The sequence below is a fragment of the Microtus ochrogaster genome, chromosome 6 (assembly GCF_000317375.1).
Source record: "Microtus ochrogaster isolate Prairie Vole_2 chromosome 6, MicOch1.0, whole genome shotgun sequence".
NCBI lineage: Eukaryota > Metazoa > Chordata > Mammalia > Rodentia > Cricetidae > Microtus > Microtus ochrogaster.
This window is the reverse complement of record NC_022013.1, coordinates 23,207,246-23,225,793: the sequence shown is the minus strand read 5'-3', so window position 1 is coordinate 23,225,793 and position 18,548 is coordinate 23,207,246. Positions and strand designations below refer to the sequence as shown.

The window sequence follows — 18,548 nt, the reverse complement described above, 5'->3', positions numbered from 1 at the left end:
ACAGATGAGATGTTCTTGGAGGGTAAGTCATGAGCATTGCGGAGCTAGACCCTCCAAAGCCGTGGACAAATTCCTGGCCTTAAAAAGTCATAGATAAAGGGGTCATTTACGGGAGAGATACACCACAGTTCTGGTTCCAGGTCCTGCAACACTGAGTGCCACTCTCCGGAAGGAACTTCCAAGATCAAGTGAGAAAACAGGCTTCCCAGACACTCGCTCTGCGAATTGCTCCTTAGCGCGCTGGTCGGGTGGTGGCACCTGAGCATCTTTCGGGGCTATTGGGTCCTTGTCCCAGGTCCTCGCGCGCTGGGAGGGGTTCGGGGGCGCGCACGCAGGCCGTCGGGGACGCGCCGGCCGCCCGGGGGCGCGCACGGACTAGTCTCTGCCCTAATGCGGCGGCTGGCAGCGAGAGGCGCTGCAGGGGACGCGGGGGAAGTGGCGGCGACGGCAGCGGACATCTGGGACTGCGCCCAGGGCTGGAGCCGGAGCTCCTGGAGGTAAGGTGAGCGCGGGCACCCGGTAGGGTAGCAGAACAGGGTCGTGGAAGCCCATGGAGCGGCACCCCCTCGATCCCGCCCTCCTCTCTGCATCTGCATCCCCCGACCTGCCCCATCCCCCTCCATCTACATCCCTATGCCTTTTTCCCTCTGCACAGCCACCTGCCCGGAATCCATCGGATTCTGGCGATATCTCCCACCTCAGCTCTCATCCCTCTCTACCCCAACATCTTTTCAGACTCAGTTGGTAACCTCCTATATTCCATCCTTCTTCCTCCCTCTCCCCCGTTCCTCTCTGCCTCAGCCTCATCTTTTGAGTCCTGCCCTCCCCCGTGCTTCTTCTCTCCACACCTTTTCAGTTCCCCGTACCATCTATGTTTTCCTGCCCCACCCGTGGTCCCTCTGCTTGCTCTCCTTCATCCTTTTCTATCTCCTGACTCAGTCGCCTTGTGTCGTGCTGGTTTCCATTAGCTCCTTCCAGTTTATCCTCCGTGACTCCCCCTCTGCATACCCTGTCCAGATCCTTTCTCAGCGGCTGCCTTGTTTCCTCCCGTTACACTCCCTCTGGTGCAGCTCTCCTCCTCTCCTTGGCTCCTAGCTGGCCTACGACCCATCACCTTCTCCACCTGCCCTTCCGGGTGGTGTAGGCCTGTGCTGATGAGGCTTGTACTCAGCCTACCCACTCATGTATCATCCCACTCTGCCACAGAGGCCTAGGGCTCTGCTGGCCAGGTGCTCACTGCCGTGGGTGCAATACCCTTAAAGCCCTTTGCTGCCTGTTTGAACCTGTTCATAGCTTGCAGAGAGAGAGAGAGAGAGATATTTGGGTTAGCAGGCCTCTGTGTGATCCTCTCCTCTCCTGAAACTGTTCAGGTTTGTTTCCTAGATGGGCTCAGGAGGGCAGGAGGCTGGGGGAAGAGGCAGGTCCAGGGGAATGGACCGCAGGCTCCTGAGAATTGGAACCCTGGGCTGCAAAGGCCTGGCAGAGGAGCCTGAGTGGAGGGCCTGAGAACTGGGGGTCTTAGCAAGGATTCTCCCTCAACTTCCAAGTCAGCACTCTGGCACCAGGAGTAGTCATGAGTGTGGCCCATGGCTGGGCCAGGAGTGGGCAGAGTGCTGAATCACCGAGATTCTGGTCCCTACAACAGCCCATCTCACTCCCCGAGCCAGGGTCTGCTTTTGGGTCCTTCCTTGGCTTCTGTCAGGGTCTCTGTGTGTGTGGTGTTGGACAAAGATGCCTCCTCTAAGTCTAGAGGAGGGGATGACAATATTCCTCTCCTTGCCTTTCTGTTTTCCTGTTAGGAGGGCCCTGGTGAGTCTCCTCCAACCTTGGAACTGAGGTGAGCCCTGCTGGGCCCAGATCCAATCTCCAGCAAGGCAAGGGCAGGCCACAGCCTTTGAGACCTGGGTGGACAGGAGATGTGTGGTCTGAATAGGGCCAGAGCCTGGTAGGTTCAGATCCCAAAGCACTTAAGCCTACGTGGGAGCTGCCCTGGGGAAATGTGTGGAGCCAGGAAGACGCTGGTGATCAGAATCCTACCAGATGTGGCTGTGGGGTAGACAGAGGAAAGGGGGAAGAGCTCTGTCCTCCCTTTGGCCAAGGATGCTAGATCAGGGGGAATTGCATGGAGGAGGGGAGGCAAAGGAGAGAGAGAGACGAAGTTGCTTCCCATCTATTGCATTCCACCTTCTTTCCCGATGAAGCCTGCTCTTCAGAGAGAAAAAAAATTCTACCTTCAGTCTTTGGATTAGGCTGAAGGTGTGTGTGTGTGCGTGTGCGTGTGCGTGTGCGAGAGAGAGAGAGAGAGAGAGAGAGAGAGAGAGAGAGAGAGAGAATATGCATCGTTGAGAAAAAAGACGCAACCCCAGGAATTGTGTTTACTTTTGTAAAATAAGGACCTGGCCTCCCACTCCCCCATCTTAGAGCCTCCTCTGGAAGTCAGAGGCTTCACGGAGGTGGGTAGGTACAAACCGCAGCTTGGCCCTGGTTGGAATACTGAGGTACTGGACACCGCTGACTGATATGTGGGATGTGGTAGTTCTCTATGGCCTTCAGACTGTGCTCAGTCAGGGACATGCTGTTGGAAAACTGACTACCCCGGCTTTGTCGCCCTTCTCTGTCCCCTCCCAGCACCAGTGGGGGCAGGGCTGGAAGCTTCCCCTGGCATCAGGGCCTCCAGGCTGCCAGCTTTTCCTGCTATCGGAGAAGCATCACCTGCAGCTGTTGTCGGGAGCTGATTGGATCAAGGCTCTGACGTTGAAAGGCTTGATTGGGGCTCAGGTCAAACGGGAGGGGGGTTCTGATAACAGCCTACATATTTCCCAGTTTTGTGCAATAAATCTCTCAGCCCTTGCTCCCTTGTTTGGCATCACAAAAGCTACAGAGAGTTAAATCCAGGCACAGCAACGGCAGAGCCAGTTCCCCGGAGAGCTGGGGTAGGACCTGCCGATTGGGCTTTGCTGACTGGCTCAGGTGGAATCGCATGCAGGAGAGACTCCCTGTGGACTGGAGCAGGCTTGGCTTACAACGGCCGATCCTCTCAGTGGCTGAGATCCGGAGGTTCACTTTTGGCTTTCAGGTGGGGCAGATCGCAGGAGGGTCCTGCTTTTGCCATGACGTGGGGGCAGGATGCCCCTCATCATCTGTCACAATCCGCTCCCACTTCTGGAGACATAATTCTCTCCCTGGCTGGTGTGGAGGTCAGAGATCTCTGAGATCACCCAACCATTGGCAGTATGAGCATCTTTCTCTCTCTCTCTGACTTTAAGAGAATATTTAGAAAGTCATAAGGGAAGGGGCAGAATCGCCTGTCCTTACTGTGTTTGGCTGGAGGGAGGCCGTGGCGGGCGAAGCAGAGAAACTAGAGTCAGACTGGGTGCACAGTGGCTCTTGTCACAAACGCTCACTAAGCCCTGTGATGTGCTGCCACTGAGACCAGAGAAAAAAAGCGAGGCCAGGGCCAGGTGCTTCAGCGCCCTGGTATAATGGAGGAGGGAGACAGGTCATCAGATAAATCCCACAGAGGAGCCTGAGTGAGTATGTGCAGATGAGGACGCTGAACCTCAGGATCCCCAGTTCCTGGTGCCAGTCCTTCTTGCCCACAGCCATCTGGAATGGTAGCACAGAGCTGATCTTGACATTTACTGCCTAGGAAAGGGTGGGGGCGGAGGTGAGATTCAAGGTGCTATCCGATCCCCAGCTTAAGCAGCAAGACGTGGTTGTTCTGAGTGAAGCTGCTGCAGTTTGAGGGGGAAACGCCTCTAAGGATTCTGGGACAAGATGGAGGCTAGTTAGCTTTCCCAAGCCCATCTCCCACGAACATGTATTTTACGGCCAAAGTATGGTCCATGGTTCATAAGTGCTTGGAATATCAGAGGAGAGGAGAACTCCTCAGGGGGTCCCCAGTCTGACAAAGGAGTAGTCTGGGTATTGCACACGGTCAGAAAACAGTGAGTTGATGCATGAGGTGGGGTGGGAGGGTCTTAGGGGCATAAGGAGGCCAGAATTAGGCACCAGGCATCATGGCTGTCCATAGGGAGGAGAGGTCTGAGCAGGGAGATCCTTGAAAGTTATGTACCTGAGCAGGTTGTCACCATCCTCCATAGATGCTCTGGTAAAAGATCCAGAGTAGAGACCCCACTTTCCGTGGGTAGCCCCCCGGGCTCCCACACATCCAATGCTGTTCATTTCGGTAGTGTGCCCTGAACCTTGGAACCCGTGTCAGGATCTGTGCAAGGTGTTGGGTGATCAGTTGGAAAGAGTGAAATTCGCCCAAATCTTTTCCTAAGAAATGCCATGACAGAGGTTGGAGAGTTCCTGGTATTGTAGCAGCATGAGTGGGGGTGGGGGTCCCAGTAGACAGAACCTGCGGTGATGGCAGCACTCTTTGGCTGGACCCCTGTCTTGGCTAAAAGAGTTGGATGGCAAACCTTTGAGCAGTGACTCAGTGGCCAGCGAAGGCCGGGATTTTACCATGGGGTAGAGGTTGAATGCTTATGATTGGCTTCTGTGACATCAGGGAATCCTGGAAGCCATTGGCTGCCCTAAAAGCTTAAGTAGGCACTTCCACAGTGATGCTGATCGGGGCATCGCCTGAGAACTATGGAGCGCTCTCCTTCCCTTAGGTCTTGGGACCAGCAGCATAGTAGCAGAGTCTTCAGAGTTGAATGCTCACTGTGTGCTGGGCACCCCACTGTGTGCTTTATCTGCACCCTCTCACCTGGTCGTCATGAGAATTTGCCCAAACAGGTGGTTTTCAGGATCCCGTTTTGCAGATAACAGCAGACTCCCCCAGAGGTTGTTGCTGGTTGAAGATTACAGAACGGGTTAGTTTGCAGAACTAGAATTTTGATCTATGTGGCTTACACTAAAAGCCTATCTCTATCTCTCTTTTACATATGAAACTGAGCTTCCAAGCCCTGGCAGAGCAATAAAGACAAAGGAGGGGTACCAGAGTGACTCAGAGTGCACTTTATGTACCTCCTTTTTCCTCAGAGACAGAAACTGGGGGACACAGGAAACACCTGTGAGCAGCACTGTGTACAGTGATTAAGCTTTCTTTGCTGCTCAGAACCTAACCTAGACTGTTGATTCTCAGGAAGGTGTGATCTCTCAGTCAGGCTAAAGGGACATCAGGGGACGTAGGGAGGTCAGCCTTGAGGTCACACAGGCCAGCCATCCGATGGACACTTGGCAGCTTTAGGTTCTCTGTGAAAGGAGTGACCTGGCTCCCTATGCTTGCTCCCCAGGGACTTTCTGACACGCAGACTAGCATGGGGGTGGGGGTGGGGCAGTGCCATAAAAGGCCTGAGCTGGTCCCATCACTGATAGAACTTAACTGTGTTTCTTTACTCTGTAAAATTAGAAGATTCCTGTGAGTTCTCGTCTCTGGGGTTTATGTCATTGATTAATTTCTTTCTGTCCTTACTGTCTCAAAAGAAAAGAGCTGGAGGGCTGGGGACACTGTGGGGTCATCCCCTCTACTCCTGCAGCTCCGTCCTTGGAGAAGCAGCTGCCACATCGGCTGTCTGCCTCCCTTCCTTCACCTGCTCCTCTTCTTCCCTCCCTTTGGCCCAGGCGCCTCCCACCCCCACCCCACCCCTGCCAAGGGCCTCCCTGGCAGCCCCTCTCTCTCTCATCATTATGATGCTAATTGTGTTGTTAATTTTTCTGAGATCCAGAAAGAAAGTCCCAATCTGTTCTAATGAATTTAATTAGAGAGGGGCTTGGAGGGCTTCAGAACCTCTTACAGGATCACCATAAACAAAGTTAGCGAGATAAAAAGCCCTAGATCAGCTGGGAGTGGGGGTGTTTCTCTGTCGCTCTTAGGATAAGTCCTGGGCACCTGGAGTTGGAGGAAGGCTGCAGGGGCTCTTGCCCTCCGTGTGGTCTCCATCTTGGCATTGTTTAACCTACCCCCCCCCCCAGCACCATATCCTTAGTTTCCTGCCTCCTGCCTTAAATGACAATGTGAGCATTCTGAGCAGCAGTACCTGACTATTCTGAAACTCTTGCTGCTGGTTCAGGGTTAACCATGTCCCTACAGCAGCACGGAGGCTTCTCAGACCCTGTCTGTGTCCCGTAGGTTCAGATCTAAGGGACAGTGGCTAATTTCAGACGATATGATTTATGGACTGTGGTATTGGCCTTCGTCACCTGAGAGGCAGTACCTGCTGTGGGTCTTAAGATAGGAACACCTGAAAATTCACTGATCAGAGCTGCTAGGAGAAAAGATACAAGAACCCCAAATACAGGAATCTCTCTTCCTCTTCCCCAGTCATATTGGGGTCTCCCCACCTTGCTTCTCTGAGCACATAGCTTAGCCATCTTGGGGCAAGCCTCCTGGAATAGAAAAGTTCTGGCTTCATGTAGAACTAACTTTCCTGGATGCAGATCAGGCCAGCTGGGATGCTTGGTGCCAAGTTTGGTGCTCAGATCTTGTGACTTTCTGGGATGAGAGTGGATGGCTGGCAGGCCAATTCTGAGGACTTTCCCCAGTGATGAGAATTCCTAACCACTGATGCTGGCTAGTTGACTCCAGCAGCAATTTTAAAAAAAAAAAACAAGCATTTAATGAAAATTTCCAGTACTGAGTTCAGTGAGTTTTAGAACTCACCTCGTTTTGTTACTACAAGTTCTATATTAGTTGTGAATATGTTAGTGTGTGTGTACCTATGTGCGTGTGTATGTGTGCATGTACTGCTTATGTTGATAAAATGACTCCAACTCGATTAGACTTCTAGTTTGATCTTTGTTTACTGTATAAACGTCACCAAAAATTCTTGGCAGTAATTTCTCTTCACGCAAGTGGAAAGCAATTACCCTATAGCTCACTGTGTGTAGATAGAGCGAGAACTCTGAGAATAGGGTGTAAATAGGAGGAGGTTTAGAACTCTCGTTTTGACAGGGACCAGACCATTGAGCTGGCATCTGAAGCCAGCTTTTCCCTCGTTCTTGCAATGCCTTGACTTATGAGACCAGTCAGCTTTATGGGGGCACCGCTAACATTTAGGCTTTAGGTCATTATTATGAGGCTTTAGGTCACACCTGCTTGGCTTCTGCAGAGGCAGCAATGGAGTCGGTACTCTACCTCAGGCTGCCCATCTACTCCGGTGAGGGAAATATCCGTGTGCGAGACATCGTTGAAGAACCCACTGTGTGAGGGTATCTTTCCATTTGCTGGTTACTTCTTTAGGAAAATGCCTCTGAGGACATCAGCAGGTTTCCAATCCTGGAGTAGGAGAGAACAGAAACAGATCTCTTTCCTGTCGTCATCACGGATGGAGTGGAACTGAAGCCTTTGAAACCTGAGGTGGGAATTCACTCAGGATTCTCTGGCTAAGTCCAGCTTGGCCTCCGCCTTGCTTTTATGTACTGTTGTGGCATCTGAAGTCTTCTTTGTAGCCCCTGTTATGTGCATAGCAATTTCATAGGCAACTTGTTTTGGGAGAACGCATGCGTCATGAGTGTTAGAGATGTCTTAGTCCAAGGTCATCATTCTTCTGGTCAAGCAGTGGGGTCTTGGAACTGCGGGGTGACTTCTATGTGGCCGTGCCGCTGGTTGCTGGCAAAGCTAGTTCTTCTGCATTTGGGCCCGCCTATAACCTTAAAAGCTGCATGCTAACCTCGTAGTTATGCCAGATGATGCATAATTAAGCCCCTAAAGCACCATGTGAACTAGGTATGCCTTGGGGTGTCAGAGAAGGGAAGAAATTGGTGCAGATTGCAGCCCTTGGGGAGGTTTTGAAGAGCGGTGGGGCTGGCTTGTGTCTCTTGAGAGGCAGAGGTAGAGCAGTGGCCCTTCCAGGAACAAAAGCATAGCCATGAAAGTAGAAGGAAGCAGTACTGTGGCCATCGTGGTGAACTGGGCTGCAGGGCAGTGGAAAGTACAGTTAGGGCAGCACTGGCAAGAAACCTACCTTTCAGCCCGAGGCCTTGTGGGGAGCAGCTTTTGAAGCTTCTTAAATGACCTGGTCTTGCCTTGAAGACAGCAAGAGCGTGGCTTGAGGATGGGTAGGAAACACACATTTCTAGTGGTTTCTCAGGACAGTTAGAAAGTGTTGGGAGCTCTGCAGAAAGTTTCTGCTTCGCTCAAAGGGAGCGTGTCGCTGTCCTCAGTGCTGACCTGAGGTTTTTATTATCTGCTCCCCGGTGAGGCCAGGCTGAAGGAAAGTCAGGGGTGCTTAGAATCATCCAAAGCATTCAGAAAGTGATTTTATATAGAAGCCAGCTGGTCACAGCATCTAACTTCACAGCCCTTGTGAAGAAAGAGAAATGATATGTCCCTTGAAGGACACCGGGAGTGCCAGGTGCATGCGCATACACGTGCTCTAAGATCACCCAAAACTGAGCCGGCAAGTTTCACTTTAGAGTCTTCGTGTGAGAGTCGCTGAGAAGATGTACCACCTTGCCTCAGTTTCCACCAGAACGCCCGACATCCCTCCAGCAGATCCAGGCAAAACGGGAATTCCCTAAGGCCATGCGCACATGCTTGGTGCACGCAACTGTCTGGCAGAACTTTCCGCTTCCACTTCTGCTGGAAGTGCTCTGTGCCCGGAGCATCCAGAATGGTGGCTGCTGGTGCTGAGTGGCTGCCAAGCACTTGAAAAGTGACACGTGGGACTGAAGGTTTGACCAGACCTTTTCCTTTTGAGACAGGGTCTCACTATGTAGCCCACCCTGGTTTTGAAATCACAATCCTCCTCCCCGTGTCTCTTAAATTCTGAAATGACACATATGCTCAAGGTTTAAATTTTGGAGGGGGGTGAACTGATTGAAGGTGCTTGTCTCCACTCCTGATGTCCTGCGTTGAATCCCGGGATCCACAAGCCCTCTAACGGCTGCATGTGCATTTTGCCACAGGCACCACCCCAAATGTGTGTTTTAAAAACTAAAAGATTTGAATTTTGAATAGAGTCAAATGTAAGTAAGCACGTGTGGGTAGAGCCACTGTTTCAGAATACTGTTCAGAGCACTGTTACAGCTTTCGGAATAGTCAGAATCCTTGGGTAAGGCCACCAATCCTTGCTTTTTGGTCCCATGTCCCTTGATCTCTTTGGCACAGGGCAGAGCAGGCATTTGATGCTGCTGGAGACTGCTTCATGCTGAAACCACAGCAGTGGGTGACCACACTGGTCCCCTTTACAACTGTCTTACAGTGGGAGCAGGCTTAGCATTGCTTTGCACTTCTCCTCACAAAACCCAGATGAGGGTACCATAAACTCTGGCTTGATATGCAGGGCCCAATCCAAGGTCTTTCTGGACCTTTGGATGGGGAAATGCCACAGTGTGTCTGGCCCTGGGATCCTGGTCCTGGGGAAAGTGAGCACAGGTGAGGTGCACCTGTGTCACATTCCTGGCACCAGCTGGTTCTGGTGACAAGGTTCTGGTCTTCCTGTAACCCGGATTCTGACTCTAGGTATCTTTATTCTCATCCTGGTCACATGCTATAGTGGGTGTGGCTTAGGGTGGTGGTGAGGGTGAGTGGGAAAGGTACTGTGGAGAAAAGTTAACAAACGCCAACCACTATCAAAGGAAACTTCCTCTGTGGTGGGTCAGACTGCCTGTCTTATCTGTGATCAGATATGGTTGACCTCCTGATCTCCTTGGGTCTCTAGCCTTGGCTTGCCACAGTCTGTGTGTCTTCTCTCAAACCAGAGTGCACGCCTTTTCTCGGGACACCTCATCGCCGTCCTGTTTCTCTTACAGAAACCCAGTGTGCTGCCAGCCATCCTTAACAAATGCTTCCCTGTGAGTAACTCTTTGTTAGCCTGGAGCGAGGGGTTCAACCCCCGAGAGTGCACATGAATACAAACAGTATTTATTGAGCCTCTGCTGGGTGTAAGTCTCCATGCTTGGTACTGTGGACAAAAGAGAAGCTGAGCGTGGTCGCTCCCACGAGACTGGGAGCAAAGGCAGGCACGTGTGAGCAATGACACACACAGTGATGATGGAGAGAGACAAAGGCAGAAGTGCTAGCTGGGATGTGGGATGGGGCTGGAGTGCAGGATGCTGTAGGAGGGTGGATGATGTATGTGCCTCTGTCTGGCCATCTCAGAGGATTCCCTCCTTCACAAGCTGGGCTGGTACCAGCCAGCTCCATGCCTGATGCGACAGTGCTGTCTTTATGGGTGATCAGGCTGCCTGGTGTCACTAAGGCTAAGCAAGGCAGTGCTATCCAGAGCTCACGTCTTCGTCCCGAGGGCACTGGAGGGAATCCTGCCAGGACGTTAGAAAACATCTTCTGGGCTTGGGGGGCGGTTTACAAGACATCAACACTGAGTCCTAACCCCCACCGTAAATCCCAGCTTCTGCAGGGTGGGCCATGTTCTGGTGTGCACAAAGCTCCCCACCCCCAGGCTAGTCTAATATACAGCCTACTTTGTTGGTTGGTTGGTTTTCTCTTCCATCTGCCTCTCCCTTCCTTACCCCTGGACACTGTGAGTAGCTCAGAGGCAGGGTTCCCCAAAGCATATTGCTGACGCTTGGCCCACAGGAGTTCACAGTCAACAGAGCTCGGCTCAGCTGGTTACAGGATGCTTAAATGCTGTCACTTGGTGCCACAGTCCATGTACACCGGTGGCTCTGGTCTTTGCTCCCGTGGCTGTTAGTCATGTGGGATCGCAGATTCTGGTTACTTAGAGGAGGCTCATTCTGCTTGGGGAACAGCAGCTCACAGTGGGTGTTTCAGAGCCAAGAACTTAGTAAGCATCCTGTGTCTATCAGTGAGCGAGGATGATTCCAGTATAGGGTGGCCGAAAAGCCAATGACTAGGGTGCTGTCAATCAAGGCAAATGCGTAGAGCAAGCCATTTGACCCTCTCTGGCTTTCATTCTCTCAGATTAAGGTCGGGGCTATCAGTATCCACAACAGAGACCTATTAAATGTTCATGCCGTCTTACTGAGTGACAGCCTTTGAGTCAGACACTCGGTCTCCGTTAGAGTGAGGCCTTGCCCATCTGTGTCAGAGCTGGACCAGATCTGGGTATTTCTCATTCGGAAGTCCCCTAACCATAATTATCAGCTCCCAACAGCTGTGGGCTCTGGCCTTGCTAATGATCCCTTTTGTACAAGTGAGGTGAGGCCTGGGGACCCCAGAAAGTCCAGTCTGTGGAGAGTGTGAGAGTCTGAACATCGGCGTTGTCTGAGGCCTAGCTGTTGCCACACCATCAAGCCACTGATTGGTCCTCAGCCCTTTCCAACCTCTTGAGTCTGAGGCTGTACGCCTTCCTCAGAGAGTCACCACCTGCCCCAGGGACCCCTCTGTGCTCGACGAACCCCTGAACCTGTCTGGTGTGTTCTGTTCCTCTCGTTTCATTTTCTATTCTGGTAGTAAAAGAAAGCGGGAACATGAAGGGGAGACAGTCCCTTGGGCTCCCTTGTCCACCTTACTTCCAAGTGTGACATCTTCAGGCGGTTTCTCCATGTGTTGCTGGAGTCTCTCCTTTGTAAAGGTATCAGGTTACTGTCTCCAGTACTGAGTGGAGGCCATAAGGTCTGCTCGCCTGTTGCTCATCCTCCTCTCTTCCGCTGCCGTGCCGATGTCTGTATCACAGAATACATCCTAGCAGAAGTTACCTTGGCCAGGCTGGTCAGTAAAAGGGGGCAGGAGGACCAGTTTGTATGGTCTATTAGAGGGAGGAGCCACCTAGTCCAGATACCAACTCCTTTATACCTGGAACAGTGACCAAACTTGGGGCCTTATTATGTTAATACCATGCTGAGGCTAAGCTTAATCTCTCTAGCGTTCTGGCTCAGGTGCAATTTGTTGTGTCAGCCTCAGAGTCAGGCTGCCTGGGCCTATACTGGTGCCTGAGTTGCTGGTGTGGCCTTTGGCAAATGACTTCCATCTTTTCTAGTTTTGTCTACAAACCAGGGGATATGCTGCCTACCCTGCACGGATTACATCCCAGAAGGCCCACAAACCCCTGTGCACAGTGAAAGTCAGCTGTTGCCTCCACTTCCCCACACTGCTTCCCGAGAGCACCCAGATGGCTGTGGTCAGCAATGCAGCAATCAAAATGTCTTTGAGCCTTGGGTAGGTGTTCAGTTGTATGCCAGGCACTTTGAGAATTACAGAGGAGACAATAGGCAGTTTCCACTTAAACAACTTTGTACCCTAGCTGAGAAGCTTTCCCGGCAGCCCTGGCTTATGGTGCAGATGGCTCACTACGCAAAATAATAAAATATAAATGCAAATGAGCGGCCCCTCCCTAAGAACTCCCTCTGCTTAGCAGCGACTGGGAACATTTTGCTTGGCAGAGTCTGGAAAGACTCCGAGGGGCACTTGTGAAAGGTGGAGTTCCGGCTCTGCTCCCAGTGAGGTGACAAAAATCAAGCCCACATTTCTTTCTTGCTGGCCGCACTCACAGGGTCAGAGGCTGGAGAAGAAGACGGAATGACGTTTCTGATTTTAAACAGAGACCGAGAGGATGAGAAAAAAATGATCTTAGAATGTCAATCAACAAAACTGAAGCAGAAGTGAGGTGCATGTTTCAGGAAGTGGGTTTAGGGTCCACTTCCCACAGCAAGCCATTCCCTGTGATCTGAAGCTGTCCTTATTCCACGCCAGCTTGGTCCACCAAGCCATGGTGTAATTATTATTGTGAACCCGCAGCCCAGAGTGTTCATCTGTTGAGCATCCAGCCTGTGAGGCAAGGTGAGGCGAGCCTGGATCTTGGCCTGTGGATGTCTGTCTGTCTAGTGTGAAGCAGGACCTTGGTTCCTACGTGGGGGTGGAGAACAATCACCCAGTGACAGACCCTTCCAGTGAATAAGACCCAGAACACCATGTGACCGGCACTGTACTCTCCTAGTGCTGGCAGGGTGCCAAGGCCTGGTCTCAGCAGCCACGGGACTTGGTAGCCAAGCCTAGGAAGAGCCCATTGTTTCCGTGCCTCCCTCCTGGCTGTGTGGCTACTGGCTGGCTTGCTTGTTCATTGTTGCCTTGATGGAGGGAGCTATGAGCCATATATTCAGCCACAGCTGGGCGGTTGGCACTTGTTCAACTTTTACTATAGAATTTCCAATGGCACTTGTAGAAGGCTTCTCTCTCTCTCTCTCTTTCTCTCTCTCTCTCTCTCTCTCTGTGTGTGTGTGTGTGTGTGTGTGTGTGTGTGTGTGTGTGTGTGTGTAGAAGAGGGAGAAATGCAAACATTAAGCCTTCTGGAAAGATAGACTAGTCTCCAGTTGTGTGATTCTAGACTGAGAGAGAGAACTGGCCACGACAACTTGGTCTGAACACCATTATTAGGGATGGGTTGTGCTGAGGTCATGGCCTTTTACCTCGCCGTTCCTGGATTGTGTTAAAGCAGAAGCAGCAGTAATAGTAGTGAGACCAAAGAATGTCAGCTGAAGGCAGTTAGAGCTTCCTGTATGCTAGGTCTATGTCATCGCACCCCACTCCACCTCTGACGTGCGGTCAGCACTGCTTGAGTGTCCCATAACTGAAGTGCAGGGCTCTTGAGTGGTTTCCCCCTGTGTAATTCAGCGAGGAAACACCCACAGGGCCTTGAATCAGATCTTCTCATCCAGTTTGGTGGAGATATCCTGAGAAGAGCCTTCCCAGGCAGGAGACCCACCATGACCATCTCTATATCCATCTCTTGCTGCTGAGTCTCAGTAGAAGGAAGATGCAGGTTTGACTATCCTTGCTGTGCTAGCGGGAGGCTGCCGGTAGCTTATGGAAATTACAAGTCCTGAGCTCAGGACACTTTGGGTTTAAGACCCTCATTTTACCTGGGAGGAAGTGAGCATGAGGAAGGGGCTTGCTCAGAATTGTGCAGTAACCTAAGAGCAAAGCCAGGAGCAACCACCGCCGGCCTGGCTCACACGCCAGTGTTCCTAGCCACGCCTTGCTCCGCTGTGTTTTACAGCGCTGGGACCCAGAACTTGAGCATGCTCAGTCCATACGCCACCATATTCTCCAGCCCCCGAATGCATCTGGTTACCCATGACTCCTCCAACACCTCCATCTTCTGGCTTCCAGCTGCACCTTGGAAGTAGGATCCACTCTCACTAACGCTAACACACATCACCTCAGCAGCAGTTAACCGCAGAAGAGTATTGTGTTCAAAATATAAAAGTCAGGTGTGACTTGTGGAGAAGAGAGTGCAGGGCCAGGGCAGGGAGATCCAGGCAAGTGTATGCTTACGTATATTTGTACTGATGCCCGTGCCTGTGACCTGCTCTTTTCGGGCAACCTTTTTGGAAGTTCTGATCAAAGCTTACAGGGTGGGTATCCCAAGTGGGGTGATGCAGCCCATTGTTAGAGACTCTGCCTGTTCCTGATTCTGATATCAGCATCTTCAGGACTCTCTAATTCTCTTACAAGCTAGCATGTGTGCTCGTCACCTTGATGTGAGACCTGATGTGTCATGTGGCTGTTGATTCCGGTCATCATCAAGGGCATTTTCCTCTCACTGGCCAGGCTGGGGTAGACAGTGTCAAAACTGCACAAGAGATGCCTCAGCAGGTTGTCTATGACCTGTGGGGCGTGTTAGAGCACAAATATGCCCACCCCAGTCTCTAAGGTTTGGGGTCCAACACAAGACAACACCTTTCTGTCACAGTCCCAGGTGATGCTCAGGCTGCAGGTCCAGAGGTAGGACCAAGCCCGGGTTCCCCACTCCCAGCTCTGTGTTCTGCCCCTGGGATGCTCTGGTCCTCTGCTTTCAGAAGGGCCAGCAGCAGAGGGCAGGGATCTCTTTTCCTGAAATTGAAACTGTCCCAAATCAGAAAGTGGACACAAGCCGTCACAGCAAGATTCTGGGACCAGGCGCCAGATTCTGCTCCGGATGACAGACATCTTTCCTGAGATTCGTTCACACATCCGTTTATTTATCCAGGAAACATTTACCAAGTGCCTTCTATGGGGAAAAAAGGCCCTTAGGCATACAGGCATTGTTTTGAGTTCTGAGGTGCCTGTGCACGCGTTCCCTGTCTGACCTTGTGACACTGCCTTGACGCCCCCACTCCCCACCCTCCAATGGGTGCCACTCTTTCCCTAACAGACATCTTGGGGAGAGAGAATTCACAGCTGGGAAACCCAGTACTAAAGCTTGTGCTGCTGACTCCAGGTGGCTTCAGCCAGCTCACTCAATTTCTTCTAGAAACTTCAGTGAGGTAATGAATGAAGAGTAGTTACCAATACTCCTTTCCCAGCCCGTGACTCTGGAACTGGGGCTCTCAAACTGCTTGTAACAGTGTTTGACTTCATTTCTGCTCTTAAGCAATGAAAACCTCAAAAGTTATTAATTTGTGTGTGTGCATATGTGCAGGTGTGTTGCCTGCATATATGTCTGTGCGTCATGTATGTGCCCAGGGAGGACAGAGAAGGACATTGAATCCCCTGGAATTGGAGTTACAGACAGTTGGGAACCATCATGTGTTCACACTGATTCTAGAAAAGCGTCAAATGCTCTAAGCCTCTGAGCCATCTCTCCAGCCCCTCAATGAACACTTTTACGCCTGTTCTCTTGTTCACCTGAGGAGGAAGGGAGGGGTGTGCACAGCCCAGCTGTCCCTGGCATGGCCGTTCCTGCGGGTCAAATGGGACTTCTTGGAGTTAAGGAGGAGCACACCCCACGGCTTCCACAAACGTGTTTTAAGATGGTGGTTATCAGATTGTATTCACTAAGTGACAGCTATTATGTTAGGAAAAGGATGTTGCCAGTGCTTTAAAAGATGACAGTTATGTCAAAAGTGGGTTTTCTTGCAAGTAAATATCTATAATAAAGATGTGCGTGTAGACAGCTTCAAGCCAGCTGCTTTTACAAACATACCTGAATACTTACACCGCAGCAAATATGCACTTTCCCAGGTGTGGGTCTGAGAGAAGTCTTGGATTATTTTTATGTCTTGGATTATTTTTATCCATTAACACCTGATAAAGCCATTAGAATGCAATTTGACCCTTGAGCCTGGTATGATAAGACATCCAAAAAAATTTTTTTTTAAATCTAGTTAATCTGAGACATATTGAATGGGGTTTGCCTTTATTAGGTGGGAGAAAAGTCGAAATTTGCTTTTAAGAGTATAATAATTGCTAGTCAATATCATGTTAAAATCATACCTCATAAAAATTTAAAACAAGCTGATCTAAAACAGCATATTTTAAATATAGAATAACCAAAGTTATCTACATATTTATATTTTTAAGTCTATGGCACTTCATGCCTATAATGCCAGCACTCAGGAAGATGAGGCAGGAAGATTATATGTTTAAGGTTAGCCTGAGCTACACAGTGAGACCATGCTTGGCATGGGCTAGCTACATAGTGAGACCCTATCTCAAAAACAAGCAGGGTTGGAGAGATGGCTCAGGTTAAGAGTGCTTGCACTTCAGTCATGAAGATGAGTTTGGTTCTTAGCACCCATGTAGAGAGACTCACAAATGCCTGTAACTCCAGCAACAAAGGACCCTCCCTGGCCACACATGCGCACATAAATACACATAGATACATACACATACATAAATAAGTATTTAACAGACAAAACCCAAGCAGATGCACACAGTTTCCAGGATGAGTCAAAGATGGGAAGATGAGAGCCCTCAGAGAGCAATCTCTGGAATCCTCCTGGCTCTGCCATTCTGGATCCTAAGATACAGAAGGGCCTGGAAACCCCAAGTGTAGTGTTTTGGACAGGAACAGGGGCACATTGTTAGCTCTGAACTGTTGTCATGAGTGAGATTGGAGAACTCACTTGCCAGAGAGCAATTTCCTCTCCAGACTAGCAGACAGCTTTCTAACCACTAGAGCATCGGCTGCTTGAGTGGAGGGAACTTTTGAGAGCAGATCTGGCAGAGCTGTCCCGGACAGGTGGAGAGGAAGCTGAAATGGCCGATCACTTCTGCATCTTGGCCGTGCTGCAGCTGGGGCTGTCAACCTTGAGCCTGGGATGATGGTGGCTCCAAGGTTGGAGCCACCAAAGGCTCAGACCCGAGTGTAGCCCTCTCTCCCTGAGGCTACAATTTCTTCAGTGAAATTGAGTCCTTAGATAGGGCCTGGCACTGGGTTTCCCAGGAGCACTGGATATAGTGCCAAGTGGCTCTTGCCACCTTCCTGGACATGCCTGATCTAAGTAAGCTGGCATGGAGGCACACACACACCTGTAATCCTGGCACTTGTGAGTGTGAGATCAGCCTGGGCTGCACAGTCACCTCCAAGATAACCTGGCTATATAGCAAGCTCCTGTCTCAGAACAAAGGAAAATAAGAAATGAAAAACATATAAACAGAAAGAAATTTTAGGTACTTTGGGGGGTGGCTGCAGAGACCTCTGGAAGAGGACTGGGTCTGTGTTCAGGTGAGGGTCCGAGAATTTCTCATGGGTCTGATTTCAGTACACACCTGTTCTCACTGAGCCCAGAATATCTTGAGCTCTGCCACAAGTCCGGTCCCTGGGTGGCTTCCTACCATCCTGGCTTGGTGTTTTCATGGCTGCAGTGACAGACGGGCAACAGGCTTGGGGAAGCCCATCCCGGATATCCCATAGCTTACATTTTAGGAGCAAATGACTTGATACAATTTTGTTAATGTACCTGGATTATCCTTTCTACTTTTTCTCTGGTTAAGACTAAAAACAAATGCTTTTATGTACTTGGAATCTGCACTGAAAATGGCCGGCTTGGAGTACGTTTAGGCTCTGGGGTAAGCTGGCCTGGGGCTGACATTTGAAGCAGGTAGTTGAGGATAGCTTTTAGTTTCCATGATCGCATTAGCTTGCAGTTTTATATGTTAATCAGCAATTTTGGTCATCCCCACCCTCCCTCTCTCTGTGTGAGAGGCTGCGTGTGTCCCACTTAGCCTGAGCGCCTCTTAAGCACCCATCTAGAGCCTTTCTTTCTGCGCCCTCTATACCTAGGCCTGTCTCGGGCTTCCTGAGTATTTTGGGGTGTCATTGTGAAGCAGCGGGACCTCAGGATTTGTTGTCGTGAGTGAGATTGGGCACATTCAGTGAACAGATTCCTTGCGTTCTGCCCCTGTCTGTGGGAGACCTATGCTGTGTGTGCCCTGAGCTTGGCTGGTCACATGGCTCTTGGTCTCATGACACGTCTCTGCCAGCACTCTCTGTGTCCTGACAAGTCGAGAGAAGTCTCTGATGGCCTTGGCTTGCTTCACTTGGGGAAGGGAATCCCCGTGGTGTGGGTGTGAATGAATTTCTCAGCTGGGCTTCTTACAACTCTCTTTCTTTGGCTCCCACCCCTTGGGCCAGCCTCATATTCTTTTGGGTCTCTCCTGGCAGGGGATACCTTGCCTGTGGGGAGCAGAGGAAAGAGAGGACTCAGGAGAATCAGCTGCAGGAGTTTCTACATGGTCTTTTTCTGTTCTTCTTTTAGGGGAATTCTAGGTGGTGAACTTTCTGACTTGTCTCATAAACCTAGAATTGCCCGCTAGCCTGATTTCGAACACCGGCCTAACCTCTACCACCGGCCTAACCTCGGCCACTAGTCTAACCTTGACCACTAGCCTAACCTCAACCACAAGCCTAACCTTGGCCACTAGCCTAACCTCGGCCACTAGCCTAACCTCGACCACTGGCCTAACCTCA

General features: G+C 50.8%; 1 protein-coding gene across 17 annotated transcripts in view; it reads left to right on the top strand.

Annotated features, from left to right (window-relative positions):
• Window positions 1-381: 381 nt before the first annotated feature.
• The window catches only part of Nfasc (neurofascin), a 160,378-nt gene continuing 142,211 nt past the window's right edge, over window positions 382-18,548 (top strand). For 7 of the 17 annotated variants that reach the window (XM_026779886.1, XM_013346726.2, XM_013346725.2 and 4 more), the window contains exon 1: window positions 383-497. The gene's annotated coding sequence lies outside the window, so the exon portion shown is untranslated. Of the gene's footprint in view, window positions 503-18,548 lie in introns of all 17 variants that reach the window. The other 10 variants (XM_013346727.2, XM_026779883.1, XM_005348349.2 and 7 more) reach the window with 4 other exon arrangements.